The following is a 19232-nucleotide window of genomic DNA, read 5'->3' as shown; positions in this document are numbered from 1 at the left end:
GGCTATACCAATGCTTGTTGGTACTTGGTCTTCCATGACCAGAGCCATCCCAGGAGAGTCTTGGGTTTCTCCCACAAAAGCTAATTCACTTCATGGGGCCCTGGCGGAAATCTGACCTGCCCACCACAATCAACAATAATAGAGCCATTAGGGCTCTCCAGAAGTGCACTAATCATTCCATTTCACTGTTTGATTGCAACGCACTTACCACGCCTTCCAGCGGACTGGCTATCCACCCAAGCTCGCCTTGCACCAATCTCGAATCCAGGAGCGTCACTGCAAAGGAAAAGTAAAGAGAATATGATAAATGCCACTTCTGAGAAGGAACAGCGTTTAATAGGTGGTAAAGCCGCCTAGTACATGGGTGTTCAGCATAGGTCCAAGAGGGCCAAGCCCATTCACGATTTTCAGGAGAGGCACATATGATACATTTGCACACAATTATTGTTAACCAAACTCAATCACAGAGTCAATGGTTATTCAGAAAAGCTGGCACGGATCTGACATTCATGGACTCCTAAATAATTTGGTGGTTTTAAACCACCTTTGAAGCTAGAGTAAACACTTTATAAGTCTAGGCACACTGCTTAAATTCCCTGTTCCCGAAATTTCAAGTATGCTTATTATTTAAAAAGTTTCGATATGTATAAGTAAAGCAAATGTAACGTATTGTGATTTTTATTGCTGGAGTCATTACCTACACGACTCCTCAATGTAACCTTGATTCAACACACTGCACTGCCGTGTTAATATGTTCACTGTTACTTGTAGAACTGCTTTACTTGTAAACGGATACATCTGTTCTCACCAGAGGTGCTCACGTTATGTTTACATTGAATATTTAGTAGGCCTCGCACATGTTTTACATACACAAAAAACCTACCATGTGCCAAAAAATATAGTTTTGACTGGATTTTAATAAAATGAATAAACCTGCGACTCCACAAACATGCCAGAAGGGAAAAGAGGGGAGGCCGGGCGCCAGTTCTGTACCGTGGTACTGTAGATGTATTTTGTTGCACGTTTTCTGCAGGCACACGATGCAAAGAGGCGCTGCCCCAAAAGTAGTTGCAAACCCTTGGAAGGAGCTATTTCCAATAATCATTCCTATACCGAACTACAAAGACCAACTCCAGCAGTATGAGCTCCACTCCCAGCTCCGGCTTTACTCCTACATTACATTTACCACAAAAAAGCACTATCGTTTTGCACTTTTGCTTAGTGTGGACCTGTGCTCAAGTTGTGCACGATGTATGCCTTTGTGAGATTGTTTTGAGTATAAATCATCCAGCAAAGAAAAGTTTTCTCCCTTCCTATTTTTGGTGCAAGGTGCAGGCTCACAGGGAAAGGTTGCAAGTACTACCAGTGAAAAGAATTTCGTCAGATGCGCTAATATTTTTTGAAAATTGCACTTATTCTGTGAAAAATAACTGAAACGCCGGGCAGTCACTAGTCCCGCGATGCAGGATTAGCCTGGGGGTGGGGGCGAGGGTCAACTCGCCGCTGCGGCAGGAACAAAGAGGGCGCTTGACCCTCGCCCCCTGGGCTATATAGCCCTTCTTCCCCTCCCCGAAGAACAGGAAGTGACATCACGGGGGGACCACTGGTCCCCCAACCACTAGACCGCTCAGGGTCTGTGCCATCCTATGGCACTAAGGGTGGCCGCCCTCGTAGGTGGCCACCTTTGGGGTCCTGGGGCAGCCTATCATAGTACCAATATCGGCCCAAACCCAGACCTTTCTTCATACAACACACCCCTCCACCAATAACCGACACAACACAAGTTGATGGAGAAAGTTGTTGCAGTTTTATTAGCATAAACATTATGCCAACATGTTGGGTTATCTTACGGGTGATCCAGAGCAGGCCGCCTCTCGCGACCCGCCCACCTGATGAGCCATAACCCCCGCGGTGTTAACCGTAGGGGCGTTGTCAGTTTTTGGGGGGGAAGGTCTAACCCCTCCCCGGCGAACCTCTCGTCCGCCCATTACTCACGCCCCTTCCCCTCGGGGGGCGGAGCGTTGGCAACCCCCGGTTGCTCAGGTACACAACCGCCCAAAGGACTAACGGGGCGCCGTCGGTCCTCCAGGATCCACCGTGGATCTCCCTGGGGGATAATTCGCTCACGCACCCTTCCGATGCTCCTGTAGAGGGTACCCTTCTGTACCTTCCTGTATTGGATCGCCCTATAACTCCGCCAAGGCTCTGGGTGCGGCAGCCGCCGTCCCAGAGCCCCCCCACACCTTATCTCTCCTCTATTTACAACCCGCTGCTCCCATAGCTTCTGATAGGTCAAGCCGGAAAATGGCCATCCCCACTTCTGATAAATGAACGCTGTCCTCATCGAAGCAGCCCGTACATTTGGTATGTAACAGGCTGTGCCTTATGAAGCCGAGTCAGAGTATTTCATCCAGGAGGTGAGTGCTGCCAGGGAGGCGTCTCTGTCCTGTCGCCCTACCTTCCGTCTAGGTGCCCATTCTGTGGCCTCAATTGAAGAGGGCCATGGGAAACAAAGGCCACAATGAGGCCTGATTCATGAGATGGGAGAAGGAAGAAAAGAGGACGTGAGGTGAATGAAAAGAAGCAATAAAGTGCAGTCTCTTGAGCCCAGGGGGCGCTGAGTAGTGGCACTGATGGGTGCAAGGTCCCCCTGGAGATCATGGCCACTCGGAGCAGAAGGTCTGGCCACAGGAACATGATCACTCATGGGAGCAGGGCCTTCCTACAGGACAAGCAACTCACAACACCAGGGAAATCCGGGAGAAGGTGTCACTCATAGCAGCAGGGCGCTCCTAGAGACCAAATAGGTCATGGCATCAGGGCCGTCTGAGATAATGCATCACTTGTGGCAGCAAGGCCTTCGCAGATAACAAACCAGTCATAGCAGCGGGCCCTTGCTAGAGAACAAACCACTCATAGCAGCAGGGCCCTTCTTAAATAACAAACCACTTGTAGCAGCGGCCCCTTCCTAGAGAACAAACCACTCATAGCAGCAGGGCCCTTCTAGAGAACAAACCACTCATAGCAGCAGGTCCCTTCCTAGAGAACAAACCACTCATAGCAGCAGCGTCCTTTCTAGAGAACAAACCACTTGTAGCAGCAGGGCCCTTCTAGAGAACAAACCACTCATAGCAGCAGGGTCCTTCTAGCGAACAAACCACTCATAGCAGCAGGGCTTTCCTAGAGAACAAATCACTTATAGCAGCAAGGCCCTTCTAAGAACCAACGAGTCATAGCAACAGGGCCTTCTGAGGACAAATCACTCATAGCAGCATTACCACTCAGACAGAACAAACTAATCATAGGAACAGGGCTTTCGTAGCAGGGGTGGTCTCTGAGAGAACACGCCAACTCATAAAGACAGGGCCTTGTACTTAAGAAAGAACATGGTCTCTCACCTAGCAGGGCCTTCCTAAAAAACAAACAACTCATAGCAGCTGGGAAATCCAAGAGAATGGGTCTCTTGATGCAACTGGACCCGACCCTCTTGGTGAACTCAACAGTAATAGCAGCAGTCCTTCCTGAAGAATAAACCACTCATTGCAGCCGGTGGGGCCGCCTAGAGGACAAACCAATCATAGCGGTACAGGCCTCCTGAAAGAGGTGTCATTCGTGGCAGCATCCCCCTTCTAGAGAAGAAACCGCTCCTAGAAGCCGGGCCATCCACGAAAACATGCCAGCACAGCAGCAGGACACTCGTAGATGAAAAAAGAAAACAGTCCCGGCATCAGGGCCTCCTCAATAACAAACTAATCCTAGCAACGGGGCCACCCGAAAGGACTGTGCCCCCACAGCAACAGAGCTGCCCTAGAGTAGGGTCCTCCCAGAGAGAGTGTCTCTCATGGCAGCAGAGACTTCCAAGGGAATGACCCACTCGGGACAACCTGTTCACCAAGGCAGCAGAGGATGCCGAGGGTCTTTTGTTACTCATGGTGGCAGTGCCATCCCATAGAACATGGGCTGAGGCAGCAGACCCCTCCTGGAGATCCCAGTCACGATAGGGCCACCTGTCACATAGACCACACTAGAAAACACAATCACTCAAGCGGCTCATACCTGAGACCAGAATCTCTCATGACGACGGAGACCACAGCCGTGTATTACAGCAAGTCCAGCAGTGAAACAGCACTGCTACCCATGACAGCAGGACAGAGAGAATGACCCCCACATAAGGAGTGTCAATAAACTGAGCAAAGACACCGAAAGCTGCAGGACCATAAAAATGAAAAAGGCTGTTCGAAACAGCACCACCACCGTGATGCACTTTGTCGTCCATGGCGTGCAATGCCACTGCACAGTTCACTGCACCAGGCTCTGTGCATCATGGTCATCACAGATAACACACGATGCAATAACACCAGATTAACGTGGGTGAAATATCAAGAACCAAATGACGCCACGGAGGGTATATACAGGCACGTACAGATGCTCTGTGCTTGCTATGCTTAACTCCACAAGTAAGTATCCTGGTGTGCAGTCAATAAAACCGACGCTGCGCTTACATAATTCCCTTCATAATGTTTCGGGGCTGTATATTCGGCAACAGCACTCTTGTATCACAACATTTTTCCCCTCAACATTCTGGAGTACATTTTTGGGCATTACTTAGGTCTCCTCATTTGAGCACGGCGTGCTGCCTGCTGCATAAAAGAGTGCAACCCTCCCTTACCCCACCCAAATAAAAGGGAAATGCTCTTGTTTTCACCTTATATGAACAATTTATCTTTAAGCAAGCTGCTGCTCTGCCTTACTTCTGGCTTACCACAGCAAATGGTGCCATAAAAAGGTGAACCATTCCCCAACCCCTCTATTACACCTTGAGTAGGTCGTCCATCTGGGGATACCAGTCAAGATAAACTACGTACGGAAGCTGCTATGTGACTACTAGTATTTTCTACAGCAGTCTAAAAAGGAAAAGAAGGTACAAACAAAAATGGAAGACAGGCTTTGACGTCAAACAGGGTCTAAATGCAGAGCACAAAACTAATCATTTCTCCAATGCAAAATTTTAAAAAATGCCATAATAAATTGCTTATTATTATATATTACTGTGCACACACACAAATGTTGCTGTCACTTAACACTGTGGATGGCGTACTGGTTTTATCGTCCTTCAAGGCAGAAAGACAGTGCCTACTAGAAAAGGGCTGTCTGGAGCTTGCTTGTAAATCTATACAACAGTCGCAGTGACCCACAGAGCTTTTTTACTACCACCTCACAGTACAGCTCTATCATTGGAGCTACCGAAGATAAGGGATTCAGTGTAAAAATGCACCGCCAGCTTTGCCACTAATACAATAAAGTTGAAACGCTGACATCGGGTCTGTTTAGAGGATGTTAAGTTCGCACCAGGTATAGCTGGTGGCTTGAATATATCGTCAGGCATAATAAACATAATATAGCTAGATTAAACTGTGATCCAGCTCTTTAAAAACGCGCATCTAGCGCCTACAATCTACAAAGCAAGTGCACAGAAACCAGGACACTTCAGTATTAGACAAAGATGAGTGAAAAGGAAAAAAAAGTCGAAAATGTGTAGAGAAAGATAGCCATGGGTGGAAAAGTAAGAGAAACAAGTGCGCCCGCGCCTCGTGCTAAAAGTGGGAGGGATGAGGAGAGTGCGTCCCAAAGCGTTTCCCTTGCAGGAGCGAGCCAGGAGCACCATGTGTTTTCAAGTTAATTACAAATATATGGTGTCAAAGCTTGCTCCCGCAAGGGAATCGCCAAACGTGCACGCATTGCATTCAAAGCAATGCAATGCGTGCACGTTTTTGGTAGCAAAGCAGAATCAATGGCTAAAGGTCTTTTCCTAAACAGCGCATGCGCGCTGCTTAGGTGAGACCTAAAAATATATATTAGAAAAGAAAGAAGAACAACGTCCATACAACTATCCAGAGAAGCTCAGAATCTTTGGTTTTGGACTGTCAAGGGCGCTTCTTATTTCTACCACTCCAGTAGACACTCAACTCGAGGGGCAGCTATCTCAATGCAAGCGGTTACGCCCTGCAATGACCGCCCGCGTTCAGAAATCTTGCTGGGAGGAGGTTAAGTGTGCAAATTTTCCCCGTGAGCGCTCGACATCTTAAAGTTGGTGAGCCACTCAAGAGAAAAACCTCTGCATCACTTTCCAGAGATTTTTGGAACTAGCGTTCTTTGCCCATCCCTAGTTTAGAACAGACAGATATCTGAACACCCCAAGTGGCACTTTGGTGAGAGCCAGCTGATTCTATTTTTTTAAAGATGTGATGTTCCACAATGAGATCTGTTTGCAACAATTTCAATGACAAAAGTCATCAATTCACCACTATGTGACCTTGTCCTGAATCAGAGGAAGAAGCCTTTTCAATGGAATGGGACAGGAAGTGTCTCCAGTATTGGATCTTTCATAGATTCACTATGGCTGTTCTCTTCAGCCAATGTGGCCTTAAGAACACTTGGTACCTTCTGTGTAGGTACACCTATGCGTTATAGGACATGGCCAGCTAAAGCTTGCTGAGCATCCCAAAAGACTTTGGGCATCGCTGGTTCAAATAATATATGATGGCTAGGACATGATGAAGTACGCCGATGCTGGTTTGGACACCATAGGCGGTGTGGGCAGAGCTGTTGGCACCGGGTAGTGCTTAGAAGGCACCTCTGGATTGAGTAAACTGAGTTTTCAGAGGATGTCCAGAAGTCCCTTATTGACATGCCCTTTGATGGCAGTAGTCAAGCCACAAAATGATCATTGGGACTCTTGTCTCATCCACCCCCATTTCACCTCCCTTTAACCCTTCCTTCCCCTCAACCCGGCCAGTGTTCCTATATTACAATAATTAATTCCAACTCAAAAAGAGACTCCTGTTTCCCGCCAAGCAGTTCCACCAATGGTACAGGAAGTTTAGGGGTTAATCATGTGCAGCAGCATTAGGCCTGGTCCTTTCAGGGTAAAGGTCGTAGCAGCGACTGAGGCCATTAGCACTAGCAGGAACAGGTCCCCTCTCCTTCCCCCTCTTTTGCAGTGGCTTCCAAGCCGCTTTAACTTGCTCTCACAGATCCATGCTCAGTTGGTAAGAAGCGGGATATGGCATTTCTTCCCCAGTTGGAGAACCATCAAGTCAGACTAATGGGTCTTAGAGATCATTCAGAAGGGCTGCACCCTGCCTTCAATTCCTTCCTCACCTCATTTTCACCCACATCCGAGTGACTGGCACCTAGTTGACTCCTGAGGCGGAAGCTGGGAGCTGTGTTTTTGCACCTTGTAATTTTAACTGTAAAACTTAAAATTTGGCAATTTTGCTAACCTTTTAACATCGCTGCATTCACCCCTCTCACTCAGCCGAGTAGGCGCTGAGCTGCAGCACGCCCTCTGAGGCTGCCGGACTTAGCGAGCGGCCATCTTGGGGAGGTACTCAGGGTAGCGGGCTAGTCTTGGGACGCGCTTTGTGCCAGCATAAAAGAAGGAACCTCTGCGCAAGCGTGGGACCTAGTTGACTCCTGAGGCAGAAGCCGGGAGCTGTGTTTTTGCACCTTGTAATTTTAACTGTAAAACTTTAATTTGGCAATTTTGCTAACCTTTTAACATCGCCGCATTCACCCCTCTCACTCAGCCGAGTAGGTGCTGAGCTGCTTCACACCCTCTGAGGCTGCCGGACTTAGCGAGCGGCCATCTTGGGGAGGTAAACAGGGTAGCAGGCTAGTCTTGGGACGCGCTTTGCGCCAGCATAAAAGAAGACGGTTATGCCTCCGCGCACCGGACGCGGACTGCGGACGCGCCGTCTTCGCGCCGAAGGAGCGTCAAAGGAGAGCCCGTCTGCGCCCGTCCGCGCCAGGACGGGCCCAGGGACCAGAACCTCTGGACAAACTTCCACAGGGAAGCTTTGCTATAGAAAGGAGCAGCTTCTGGGGCTCAGAGGAGAGAGTCACACGAGCTGCTCACACACCATTGAAAAACGGCAGATTTCCTGCCCATGTTGTAATTTTAATATCCTATCCCCTGATTCTCCCCAGGCAAGGACTCCAAAAGTAAAATCATATTGCTTATCACTTCTGAACTGTCGCTCCCTTCCCAAGCACGCGATTGTTTGCTATTAGAAGAAAAATGCCCTGATGTGCTTTTTCGAACGGAAACCTGGATGAATTCAGATTCGGACCCTGATGTAGTCCGGGCCTTACCCCCTAACTATGCTATTGTTAGGCAAGATCTGGAGTGCGGTCGGGGCAGAGGCATCGCTATTATTTATAAAAATAATTATAGCTGCAGAACTACTAGCTGCCTCATTTCTGAGTGTGAGAGCATTTCCTTCGCTATCAGCTTCTCACCCACCTGTACCTTTGCAGGGATTCTCCTATACCGCCCCCCCGGAGGCCACACCAATTTTTGCAACAATCTCCCTGATATTGCGATAAACTGTGCTAGTCTCACCCCCAATTTCTCGATTCTGGGGGATTTTAATATCCACCTCGATCAACATGATACCCCCGCTTCTCAAGGTCTCATGGCAGGCCTTGAGGTGCTTCAACTCACACAAATTGTCACAGGCCCTACTCATAAAGCAGGTCATCTGCTTGACCATTTTTTCACCAATCTAGAAAATATTCACTTGAAGGACTCCACTATCGTCCCTTGGTCATATCATGCTCTTCTTTCCTTTATCTGGGCCCCGCCCGACCGGACACAGCCCGCCATAAAAATTAGGAAATTGAGTCGCATTTGGTCCAAGCTCCCGGTTGAAAACTGGGTAGTGAAACTCAATACTACCACTCCAGCATTCTGTTCAAACCCCATCCTGGCGAATGCCTCCTTTAATACCTGGCTAGAATCCTCACAGGACCTTACTCTCCCTAAAACAGAACTCTGTCACCGTACTGGTAATAACAAAAAAAGTGGTACACCTCTGAATTAAGATCACTTAAACAAGCCTGTAAGCAGTTCGAAAGGAAATAGAGGAAGGATTTCGCCAAGGCCAGTAAGGATAATTATAGAGCCGCACTTCGGACTTACAAAAATAAACACTACACAATCTAACTACTACCAGGATAAAATAACCTCAGCTGCCAACTCCCCGAGGGAAATCTTTAACATTTTTAAATCACTGGTCACCCCCCCACCCGGTCCTCTCACCGAGCCTCTAAAAGCACAGAAACGGTGCGACGAACTGGCACTTTTCTTTGCTGCGAAGGTTGCCAACATCTACTCGCTGTTCCAGCAGGTGGAGCTCACTCTACCTCCCCCCCCCATTGGACCTGCATGCGGGTTTAACAGAATTTGCTCCGCTTGATCTGCCCACGCTCTATCCCCATCCTCAAGCTGGTCTCTGAGACTGGCGCCCCAGTCATCAGGGATGTAATGAATTCCTCGCTTGCAGCGGGCCTTGTCCCGCAGCAATGGAAACAGGCAAAAGTGAAGGCACTTTTGAAGAAATCCAACCTTGACCCGGAGGACTGGGCTAATTATCGCCCTATTTCTCTGTTACCAGATATTGGAAAATTGGCTGAAAAGCATGTCAACTCCGTTTTAGCTACTTTTGTTGAAACTAATAACTCCCTGCACTCCACCCAGACGGGCTTTAGACCTAAACAGGGCACTGAGACCGCCCTCATCGCCGTAGTTGAAGAAACCCGGAAAATCTCACTACACGTCATGACCCACATGACTGCCATCATTTTATTAGACCTCAGCGCAGCTTTCGACACGGTAAACCACTCCATCATGATTCAGAGACTGAGCGATGTGGGGGTATCAGAAACAGCCCTCAAGTGGCTGAAATCTTTCCTCACGGGCAGAACGTTTGCTGTGTTCGAAGATGAGGCAATCTCAAAACAGTTCCCTTTGCAGTATGGTGTCCCCCAGGGATCGTCTTTAAGCCCCACCATGTTCAACATCTACATGAGGCCTTTGGCTGAGGTGGTACTCCCCTGGGGGGTCCAGCTGGTCACCTATGCCGATGACACCCAGTTGCTGGTCTCCCTTTCTCGGCATGACTCTCCTGACAACAATAACCTCACCTCCTGCCTAACCAAAGTACTAGAATGGATGGACTCGTCCTTTCTTAAACTCAATGGTGCCAAAACTGAAATTACGATGTTAGGACACAAGGCCCCTTCCAATTTAGATCCTTGGTGGCCTAGTTGCCTGGGACAGCCCCCCTCCCCTAAAATGCAAATCAAAAGTCTGGGCGTATGGATTGACCCTAAGCTCAGTTTCCTCGCACAGGCCTGTAAGGTCGCTGCCACTTGCTACAGCCTGATTAGACTGTTAAGGAAGATCCTGAGTCTTCTGCCTTTTGAAGCCAGGCGTCTTCTGGTACAATCTCTAATTTTGTCGCGCCTTGATTACGCGAACACAGTATATCTGGGAGCACCGCAGGGAACAATCGACATCCTGCAGACTGTGCAGAACTGCGTGGCTCCGATGCTGATGGATGTTCCCAAGCGCAGTTCCGCCAAATCTGCTCTGCGCCAGCTACATTGGTTACCGGTGCAGCAAAGGATTTGGTTTAAGGCCATGTGTACCGTCCACAAATCCATGTCCGATAAGGGACCAGCTCTGATCCAGCCTATGTTTCAACCGTACCAGATCTAAGATCCAACCACGAGAAACTTCTAAACATCCCCATGATCAAGAGAGTACGCATGGGTGGCCGCAGATTCCCATTACATGCTGCGAAACTGTGGAACCAGCTCCCTGACTCCATTCGGATGGAACCTAATTATCTCAGTTTCAGGAAGCTGCTGAAAACTGCCCTTTTTTCCTGAATTTTGAGGAGTGACTAGGTGTCTTGATGCGCTGGGATGCCTCCGGGTAGCCATGCGCTATATAAATAAGTATTCATTCATTCATTCACTGGCAGCAAACCGTTCCAGAGAGGTGCCATTGAGGGGCTGCTAGCTATGGAGAGAGAAGATGGGTTCTATTCATGCAGCTGCTTCCTCGTACCAAAGACGAAGGCCTTAGGCTTTCAGCCTATACTGGACCCCCACCTACTGAATGTTTTTCTGCTGAAGGATAACTTCAAGATGCTTACCCGTTTGATTCTTTCTGCTCTGGACCCAGTAGAGTGAATGGGTCCCTGGGCTAGCAGGACGTGTATTTTTATATATGCAGACTGCAGTCCCACAGGCGCTTTCTCCAGTTCATAGTGGGGTCGGAATACTTCCAATGTGCCTAACTCCCCTTCGGCCTTACCTCTGCCCTTCGGAATGCATGAAAGTGATGATGGTGTAGATGCAGGCCACCTTCCGAGGTCAGGGGTACTTCCCATGCCTCGATGACTGGCTACTGAAGACGTGCTTTCCACAATCTCATTTCATCTTTATTAAACTTTAACAATGAAAACCATAAAAGACAGCAATTATATGTAAACAACACAGTGCATCAAACACAATCACGATACAGCTTCAATTTTACAGTTCCGGATAAAAAGCAAGCCACATAAAAACAAGTTTGCTGATCGGATAATAACTGCAAATACATTAAAGAAGGCATAACCTGATTTAATGTTTTCCTACCAACAAAGGAAGTATACAAGCCTTACGCAAATGTTTGAAACGTGAGCGAAATATGATAACGTGCAAGGGGTCCAATTTACATGACGAGTCACAGCTACTATGTGCCATATCAGAATCCTTGGCCCAACCCCTGGGAACCACTATCAAGTGATGGAAAGATGCAACCTAAATCTGGTCAACAGAGACCGCGATTATTAGACATTTTGAACGTTCAATGTAGTTCAAATAAAGGCATCGTTTTTATAATGATATGGGCTTTTACTGAGGGTTTGAATAATTCTTTCGATCCACTGTCAGCTCGTTTGCGGGTCATAAAAGCTTTTTTGGTCCAAGCGAAATCTACTTTTACAATTTTTCCACGATGAACAATTATGTCGGGACGACCCAGCTCTTTAAAAGTGGACTCTAAATAACGTAACCATGAAATTCATTTGAATATAAGGCGATTTAACTCCGTTTCGTGCTTTAGCTGGACTGATTTATATTCATAGCAGCAAGGGTCGAAGATGAACAATATCTGACATATAATCTTGCCCCAGTTCCCCGTGGATTAAAAAAAGAAGCAGAGCCATGTTGTAAAATAATAACATTCTCATGAACACATTTTCTACTATTTGCAGAGAAGAATTGTTTACATGCCCCTCTTATGTCACTGCCATAGAAAGCTACAGAGACACATTTGGCTTTAAATATCTTTAACATGGCCCAACCTGAATGTAAAGTCGAAGATAAAACCGATGTCCCTAGAAACAAGCATCTGCAATGCAATCGGTCTCGCCTTTGGGACCTTATATGTATTTAGCTATGCAGCACATTAGCCTGGGTGCTGAAACATCTACCGTTCTTTAACGTGGAGGGAAAGTAAGCACCAAACTGTGTGACACTCCAGGTATGGGAACAGAGAAATATTGCCTTTCAGCGGGAAATGGTATAGTCCAAAGCTCTATTTTTAATATAAAATCAGGGCCTTCGGTGGTCATATCACTGAAAATACAGGTTTTGAAGACAATTCTATGGACTGGAATCTAGGGAATGCTAAAGTGATTCTGGTATTTTGCTGACCTCTGCTGGTCGTTTTCTATCAAGAAAGTTAAATAGAGGCATCTATTAAAACAATGAAAGTCCCTCAGCAGAAAGCAATTCTGGTATTTTACTGACCTCTACTGGTCGTTTTTTATCAAGACAGTTAAACAGAGGCAGTTGAACAAGCAGAAAGCAATTCTGGTATTTTACTGACCTCTACTGGTCGTTTTCCATCAAGAAAGTTAAATAGAGGCAGTTGAACAGAAAATAAGTCCCTAAGCAGAAGCAGACAAGTCCAGAGCCCACAACATACATACACATATTAGTACATAACAAAGTATAAAGAAGAGGTCTCGAATGCTCGACATAAAAAAGGAGTTCTTGATAACAAACGACACCAACAATTAAAAGAATCAAACAGCACCCCCAAATTGGGAAATGATTCAACCTAGTAGATGAGGCTATCTTTAACCGCATGCGCGCTGCGGCTATTTTCGCGCTGCGCTGCTTTTTTCAAAAAGCCGGGTTACATGACGAGCTCAGCTCGTCATCAGCGTGCGAGCGGCGCAACTGATGACAAGCTGAGCTCGTCATCAGCGCCGAAGGGGTTAATAGGATAGTCTCTAGTTTTGGTGGATCTTGAGCCTGCTTGCCGCAGTCAAAAGTCCTCTGCATGGTAATGGACATGTAACCCTGCCCTGAGTGCCCTGCTGTGTAGTTGTCTGGATCACTAATACTGATTTTGTTGTTCTAGATAAACACAGATCATGCGTGCTCCCCATGACATCGGCTTGTCTCATAGATTGTAGTCTTAATGGACCAAGAGGGGTGCCCAAAGTGCTCCCCTCATAGTGGTGAAAGGTTACTGCCTTCACCAAGAGTTATTCACCATGAGTGCTGTGGTGGCAGCAGGAGTAGTGAACAGGTCCTTTTGAACTTATGTCACTGGAGTGAGACCTACAGGCTCACTCACCTTTTAAAGTTCCTCTGCTGTGTGCTTAACTCACCCTTTTCCTACATCAGGTAGATGTGAAGTGCTGTTGAGTGCAGGGGTGGTGACTGCACTGGTTGTATGAGCGCCTGGGAAGAGAACAGTTTAGAGACAGAGAATTACTGTGCATTGCATGCATGTTTGAATGTACTGGGTATATGTGTAACTGTGAGGAGTGCAGTACATGAAAGATGTAATGCTGTGCAGTGCATACATGGTGAATGCAAGTACTGAGTGTATGTGTTTGTGTGACATTACAGGAAGGCTACATTACTGAGCAGTGCATTGAGGATGAATGTGTGTGCTGAGTTTGTATACATTAAGTGCACAATACATTGAGGTGACAGTGATGGACAGTGTGTGCTGTGTATATTTACTGAGTGCAAGTGTGCCTGCAATGGTACATTACATGGAGGACCCTAGGTTCTGTTTTGGGAGGCCCAGGCCTGCCTGGTGAGAACATGAGGAGGTAGATGACCCCCCCCCCCCCCGACAGATTTGTGTATTTCTGCATTCCTGTGAGCTGGGTGGGACACACTGGAGGAGGGAGAGGGAGTCTCCCCTGTACACTTCAAAGGATGCTCTTTGATTCAGTGAGAGATCACAAGGAAGGGGCCAGGCCACATCTCCGTAAGGAGATAGGTCTGATAAGGGAATCATAAAAAGTGGAGCTGGGAACCTGAGATTAACCTTTGATGCCCATATCACTGTGGGCGACATCCAGGTGTAGCCTGTGTCGAGGGAGTATCAGGGATGGAGTCTCTACTGGGACAGATGGACTTTCAAGGGGAATAAGTATTCACTAAAAAATAAGCAGAGCCCCAACATAAAACTTCAAAGACCCTAAATCACATTTGGGGTCTGGAAATGGACTATAAGAAGGAGAGTTTGAGACCCCAAAAATTGTCATCTTCCAAACAGCCAGACGGGCTGTGTGAAGAGGGGAAGCTCTGCAAGACTCTTGCCTGTGACCAGGAATGGGAGACTAAGCCTGACAGTCTCCCTGCTGGGTGAGGGAACATCACCCAGGGAAACCAAGGCCACCTGCTCTGGAGAAGCAGCACATGCCTGCTTGCAAAGGCCAGTGTGCCCTGTGAGGAAGATGAGAGCATTGGGGTGAGCGGAGTCCAGTGGGGGGCCCTGTCGTGTGGACTCCAATTGTGAAGTGTGAGGATACAGCTACTGCACTGATCAGGTTGTTGCCTGTGTGCAGGACTGAGTCAGCAACCCCCATTTTCTAGGAGTGGGCTGCCATGAAGATAGCCATGTAAACCGATTGCCACGTGTGGCACTGTTGTGGTAACCCTGTGAGTCAGAAGGGGCCAGCATGGAAAAGAATGCCTTGGGATCAGGGCCAAATTCTGTAGAACATCATAGCAGTGACCCCGTAGGACTGCCATGTGGCAAACGACCGAAGCCTTTTGTGGCACTGGTGCAGCAACCCTTTTTCGAGGAGGGCTGCTGGTAACAATTGCACCATGTGGCTCAAGCCAGTGAACTGTGAGCAACGGTGAGCAGTAGATCACCAGGAGAAACCAGAACAGTAACTGACCCAACCCTTCGACACCGTCTCCCACCGCACACTCATCGCCAGACTTACCAATGCTGGCATACAAGGAACCACTCTCAACTGGATCTGCTCTTTCCTCACCGGCCGAACCCAAAGAATCAAACTCCCACCCTTCCTCTTCTAACCCAGGGAGATCGCTGGGGAGTACCCCAAGGATCATCACTCAGCCCCACGCTCTTCAATATCCACATGACCCCCCTCGCCGCCATCGTCAGACAGCATGCACTCACCATAGTATCCTACGCCTACGACACCCAGCTCATCCTCTCCCTCACGAAGGAACCCAACACCACCAAACGCAGCTTCTATGAAGGAATGAAAGACGTCACATCCTGGATGAGCAGCAGCTGTCTGAAGCTCAACTCAGAGAAGGCAGAAGTCCTTGTCCTAGGACCCACTCCCTCTGCATGGGACAGCACCTGGTGGCCCACTGCCCTCAGCAACACCCACTGACCACGCCCGCAACCTCGGCCTCATACTCAACTCCTCTCTTACCATGACCCGATAGATCAACGCCATCTCCTCCACGTATATCAACATCCTCTGCAAGACCTTCAAATGGATACCCCCGAATCCAAAAAGACCGTCACCCACGCACTCATAGCCAGCAGACTGGACTACAGAAACACACTCTATACCGGAATCAACAAATCCCTGCTCCGAAAACGCCTGACCATCCAGGACACCACCACCAGACTCGTCCTCGGCATCCCACGAAACCACCACCACATCACCACCATCACCTACGAGGCCTCCACTGGCTCCCTCATGCCTACAAATCCCTCCACAACACCAGACCCAATACCTCAAAAAGATTCTCCTTCCACACACCCAAAAGAAACCTCTGCTCCGCCGACCTCACCCTCACCAAAACCCCACTCCTCCGCAGATCCAGAGCGGGTGAAAGATGCTTCTGCTACATCATGGCAAAGACAGGGAATGAGCTCCCACTCTACATCAGACGCTCCCCCACTCTGAACACCTTCAGGAAGAACCTTAAGACCTGGCTCTTTGGTTGAATCGGAGCTGCATGATCACCCACTGAATGATCGATTGAACCATGTGGACTGAATGAGGACACCGTGGGAGAATTCAACTCAGCGAAATAATGATCAGGAGCATCGGAACCTGATAGAGATTTCTAGCTGCAGATGCATTACCTTTGAATTTCCCAGGCGTCAGACTGGATCTAGAAACTTTTGCCTGTACAGTACCCTGTGGCTCTGTTCAGATCCGTGTGGCATCATCGGCATCGTGGGCACCGGATGTGACATTGCTGTCACCTATATAGGCACCACCCAGGTGCGCGTATGTTAGCTCTTTTCGTTCCACGTCAGTTAGCACTGATCCAGAGAAGAGATACCCCTCTGTCTCTTTTTGACAGACTTTTTTAATGTTTTGTTGAAGATTTTTTCCTTGTGTGCCGAGGGATAAAATTTAAGTTGTGTGGTGCCTGTCACTGCACCATATCGGTTACCAACCCATACCTTGTGTGTTTATGGCATCTCGAGTGCAACTACAACCTGGAGTCATGCTCAGACTGCCGGGCATGGAGCCGAAGGCTTTGAGGGAGCGGTCCCCAAAGCTGCTTGCGGCTGGACAGTCAACACCATCTAGTGTGACATCTAGGAAGTCTGAGCCCGATCAAGGAAGAGAAGGTCACAGGACCACTCCTGGATCCCAAGTCTTCTCCTCGGGACACTCGGGGAAGAAGAAGACATCTAGATGGACTTCGACTTCACCTTGTCCATTGAAGATCTATGAGATGAGTGAGGAACATCGACGTTCCAGGCATGGTTCTGCAGAGACATTGCCATCCCTGACTCTGCTCCTCCCCACATTTCTGGGAGCCAAGGCCACCCCTGATCAAATAACAGAGTTTTAAGAGGCCATACGCGAGTGTTTGAGTTGGCTGACGTCTCCGGTGCACCTCCGGGCCCCATGGGATTGGAAGAGGCCCCATCAGATTCCAGCCTCTGCTCCGATGGGATCTCGGATCCAATCCAAGATCTGGACTGGCTGCAGTTCTGGCAACGTGACCTTCCCCGCACCTGTCCTGAAGTCAATGCTCCTGGTGCCGCTGGCGCCCATCGGTTGCACTAGCCCCAGTCTGATTCCCGACGACTCGGAGTCGGAACTGTATTGATCGAAGCTGATTCTGGCACCACCGGAGCCCAAGGGCTCTAGGTCATTGCCTGAAGGTTTTGAAGAGGTTACAGGCATGGGAGAAGAGTGAGAGTGGCCACTGGACAATATATAACACCAGTTAGACACACCTGGGGCCTTATTTATGAAGGACTTGCGCCGCCGATGCATCACTTTTAACATGGGAAAAAGTGACGCACCGGTGGCACAAGGCTTTCATAAATGAGGCCCCTGGTGAGGAACTGGACTGGTATGAGTAACTTGCAGAAGCCAGTGGACAAGACACCTCTCTAGATGCTGGTATACTTTCTCCACCTACTGTGGCTATGGTGTAGTGAGCGTCTTATGCTTTCAAATTGAAAAATGCATCGGATCTCAGAACGCAGATCACGTCCTCTGAACAGGGAGGCAACTAAAGCTGGAAAAAACACGAGAAGTAAATCAACCACTTTCGCCATAAAACATTTGCTGAGCTTCAAACTCCTGCACTGAATTTGTTTATATCAGCAGTTAAACCTTAAACCAAGATGAAGTTTAAAAACAAATAACAAACGCTTGAAGAATTCCACAAACCAAACTCACTGGTGACCTAATTTATTGGGAACAACTTCTGATTGCGCCTCGCCACTGCTTCAATGCAGAAATAACCCAACATAAATAGTAGTTTAAAAACAAACTCCAAATGCCTCTTTGTTAGACCGTGCAGGTAAAATGACAGCTCCCTAAACTACAGATTTCACAGTGTATTAATCAGCCCTGATGAAAATCCCTTAAATCGCCATGGGATTGGAAATGCGTCGGCATTTACGTTAAATCCAGAAGGGTGTATGAATCAATCCCAATTTCTGGAGAGGGTTTAGCCAACATATAAATCCCCACAGAAACTTAGACACTCACCCCTGGATGCTTTCTCTGTTTAGATTCTTAGCCTAGTACAGGGTGGTTTACAGAGAGCTTTATGTATTGCTAAAACCTAGAGTTGTACTGGTGTATTCTTTTTAACGTATTGCATTTTTTGTTTCGCTTAGTTTCATGTTTTTCACATTTATTTGTACAGTCACATTCATTTGTATATTTCACATGTCACAGCTATTTCATTTAAACGTTGAGATGTGTATCTTTGAATGCCTTATTTAAAAAAATTGAAATGAGTGCATAAAACTGACATGATTAAATGCTAAATGTTAAGCATTGTACAATGACTAAATGCATTGCTATGTAGCCTGCTGAAATAAATAGCAGCCTATAAAACTGGTGGCAGGGTACCTTTGTTTATCAAAACTATTACACGTCCCACCCGGCCCTCATAACGGACGCAACCCTTTTTTTGATATCCATGGTGGTGAAGAGGGCAGCGGAGGTACCTGACCTGGAGCTGCCCTCGGTGCAGGTCAAGACTAACCTCTTGACCGAAGTGCTTCAGCCTGGGGCTTCATACTTCAGGAATAACTGATATGGTTGGGGTACCATGTATTCTAATTTATACTGCAACAAAGAGTTTTCCCCATGTGATACAATCCTCAATTGAGGGAACCATTCCCAATGGCAAGCAAATTGTTAACATTCTATGTTTTTCCTGTGGACCCGTATGGAGAAATACAGCTTCCAACTGTGCTATTTTTTGGCAATCCAGAATGGTACTTGATTTCTTTTTTGACGGGAATGCACCGATTACTGCTTTTAATGTGTGTGGACTAATTAATGGTGTGTATTGGGACTGGACTGTACAAAGTGGAGCAGCTCTCGCAGTTTGTAATGTGGGTGTTCGCATAATGAACTGGACAATATGTCTGTATGGCCTGACTACTTCTTTGTAAAGTATACGCACTTCCCCTACTGGGAGTGTGTCTATCTCAGATGTGGAGTGTAAGCCGCTAAGATCCACCACGTCGCTCCTCCTATGCTGAGCGCACCTAGTCTTACGACTGAAGTTGTGTGTTGTAGGGCGCCTTTAAACCATTTTTTTTGTTGCTGGTAAGTGAACGGTACATCAATGTCCTCGTATGGGATGTA

This window comes from Lissotriton helveticus, chromosome 5_1 (genome assembly GCF_964261635.1).
Source record: "Lissotriton helveticus chromosome 5_1, aLisHel1.1, whole genome shotgun sequence".
Lineage (NCBI taxonomy): Eukaryota > Metazoa > Chordata > Amphibia > Caudata > Salamandridae > Lissotriton > Lissotriton helveticus.
The sequence above is the reverse complement of the archived record's forward strand: the minus strand, read 5'-3'. Positions refer to the sequence as shown.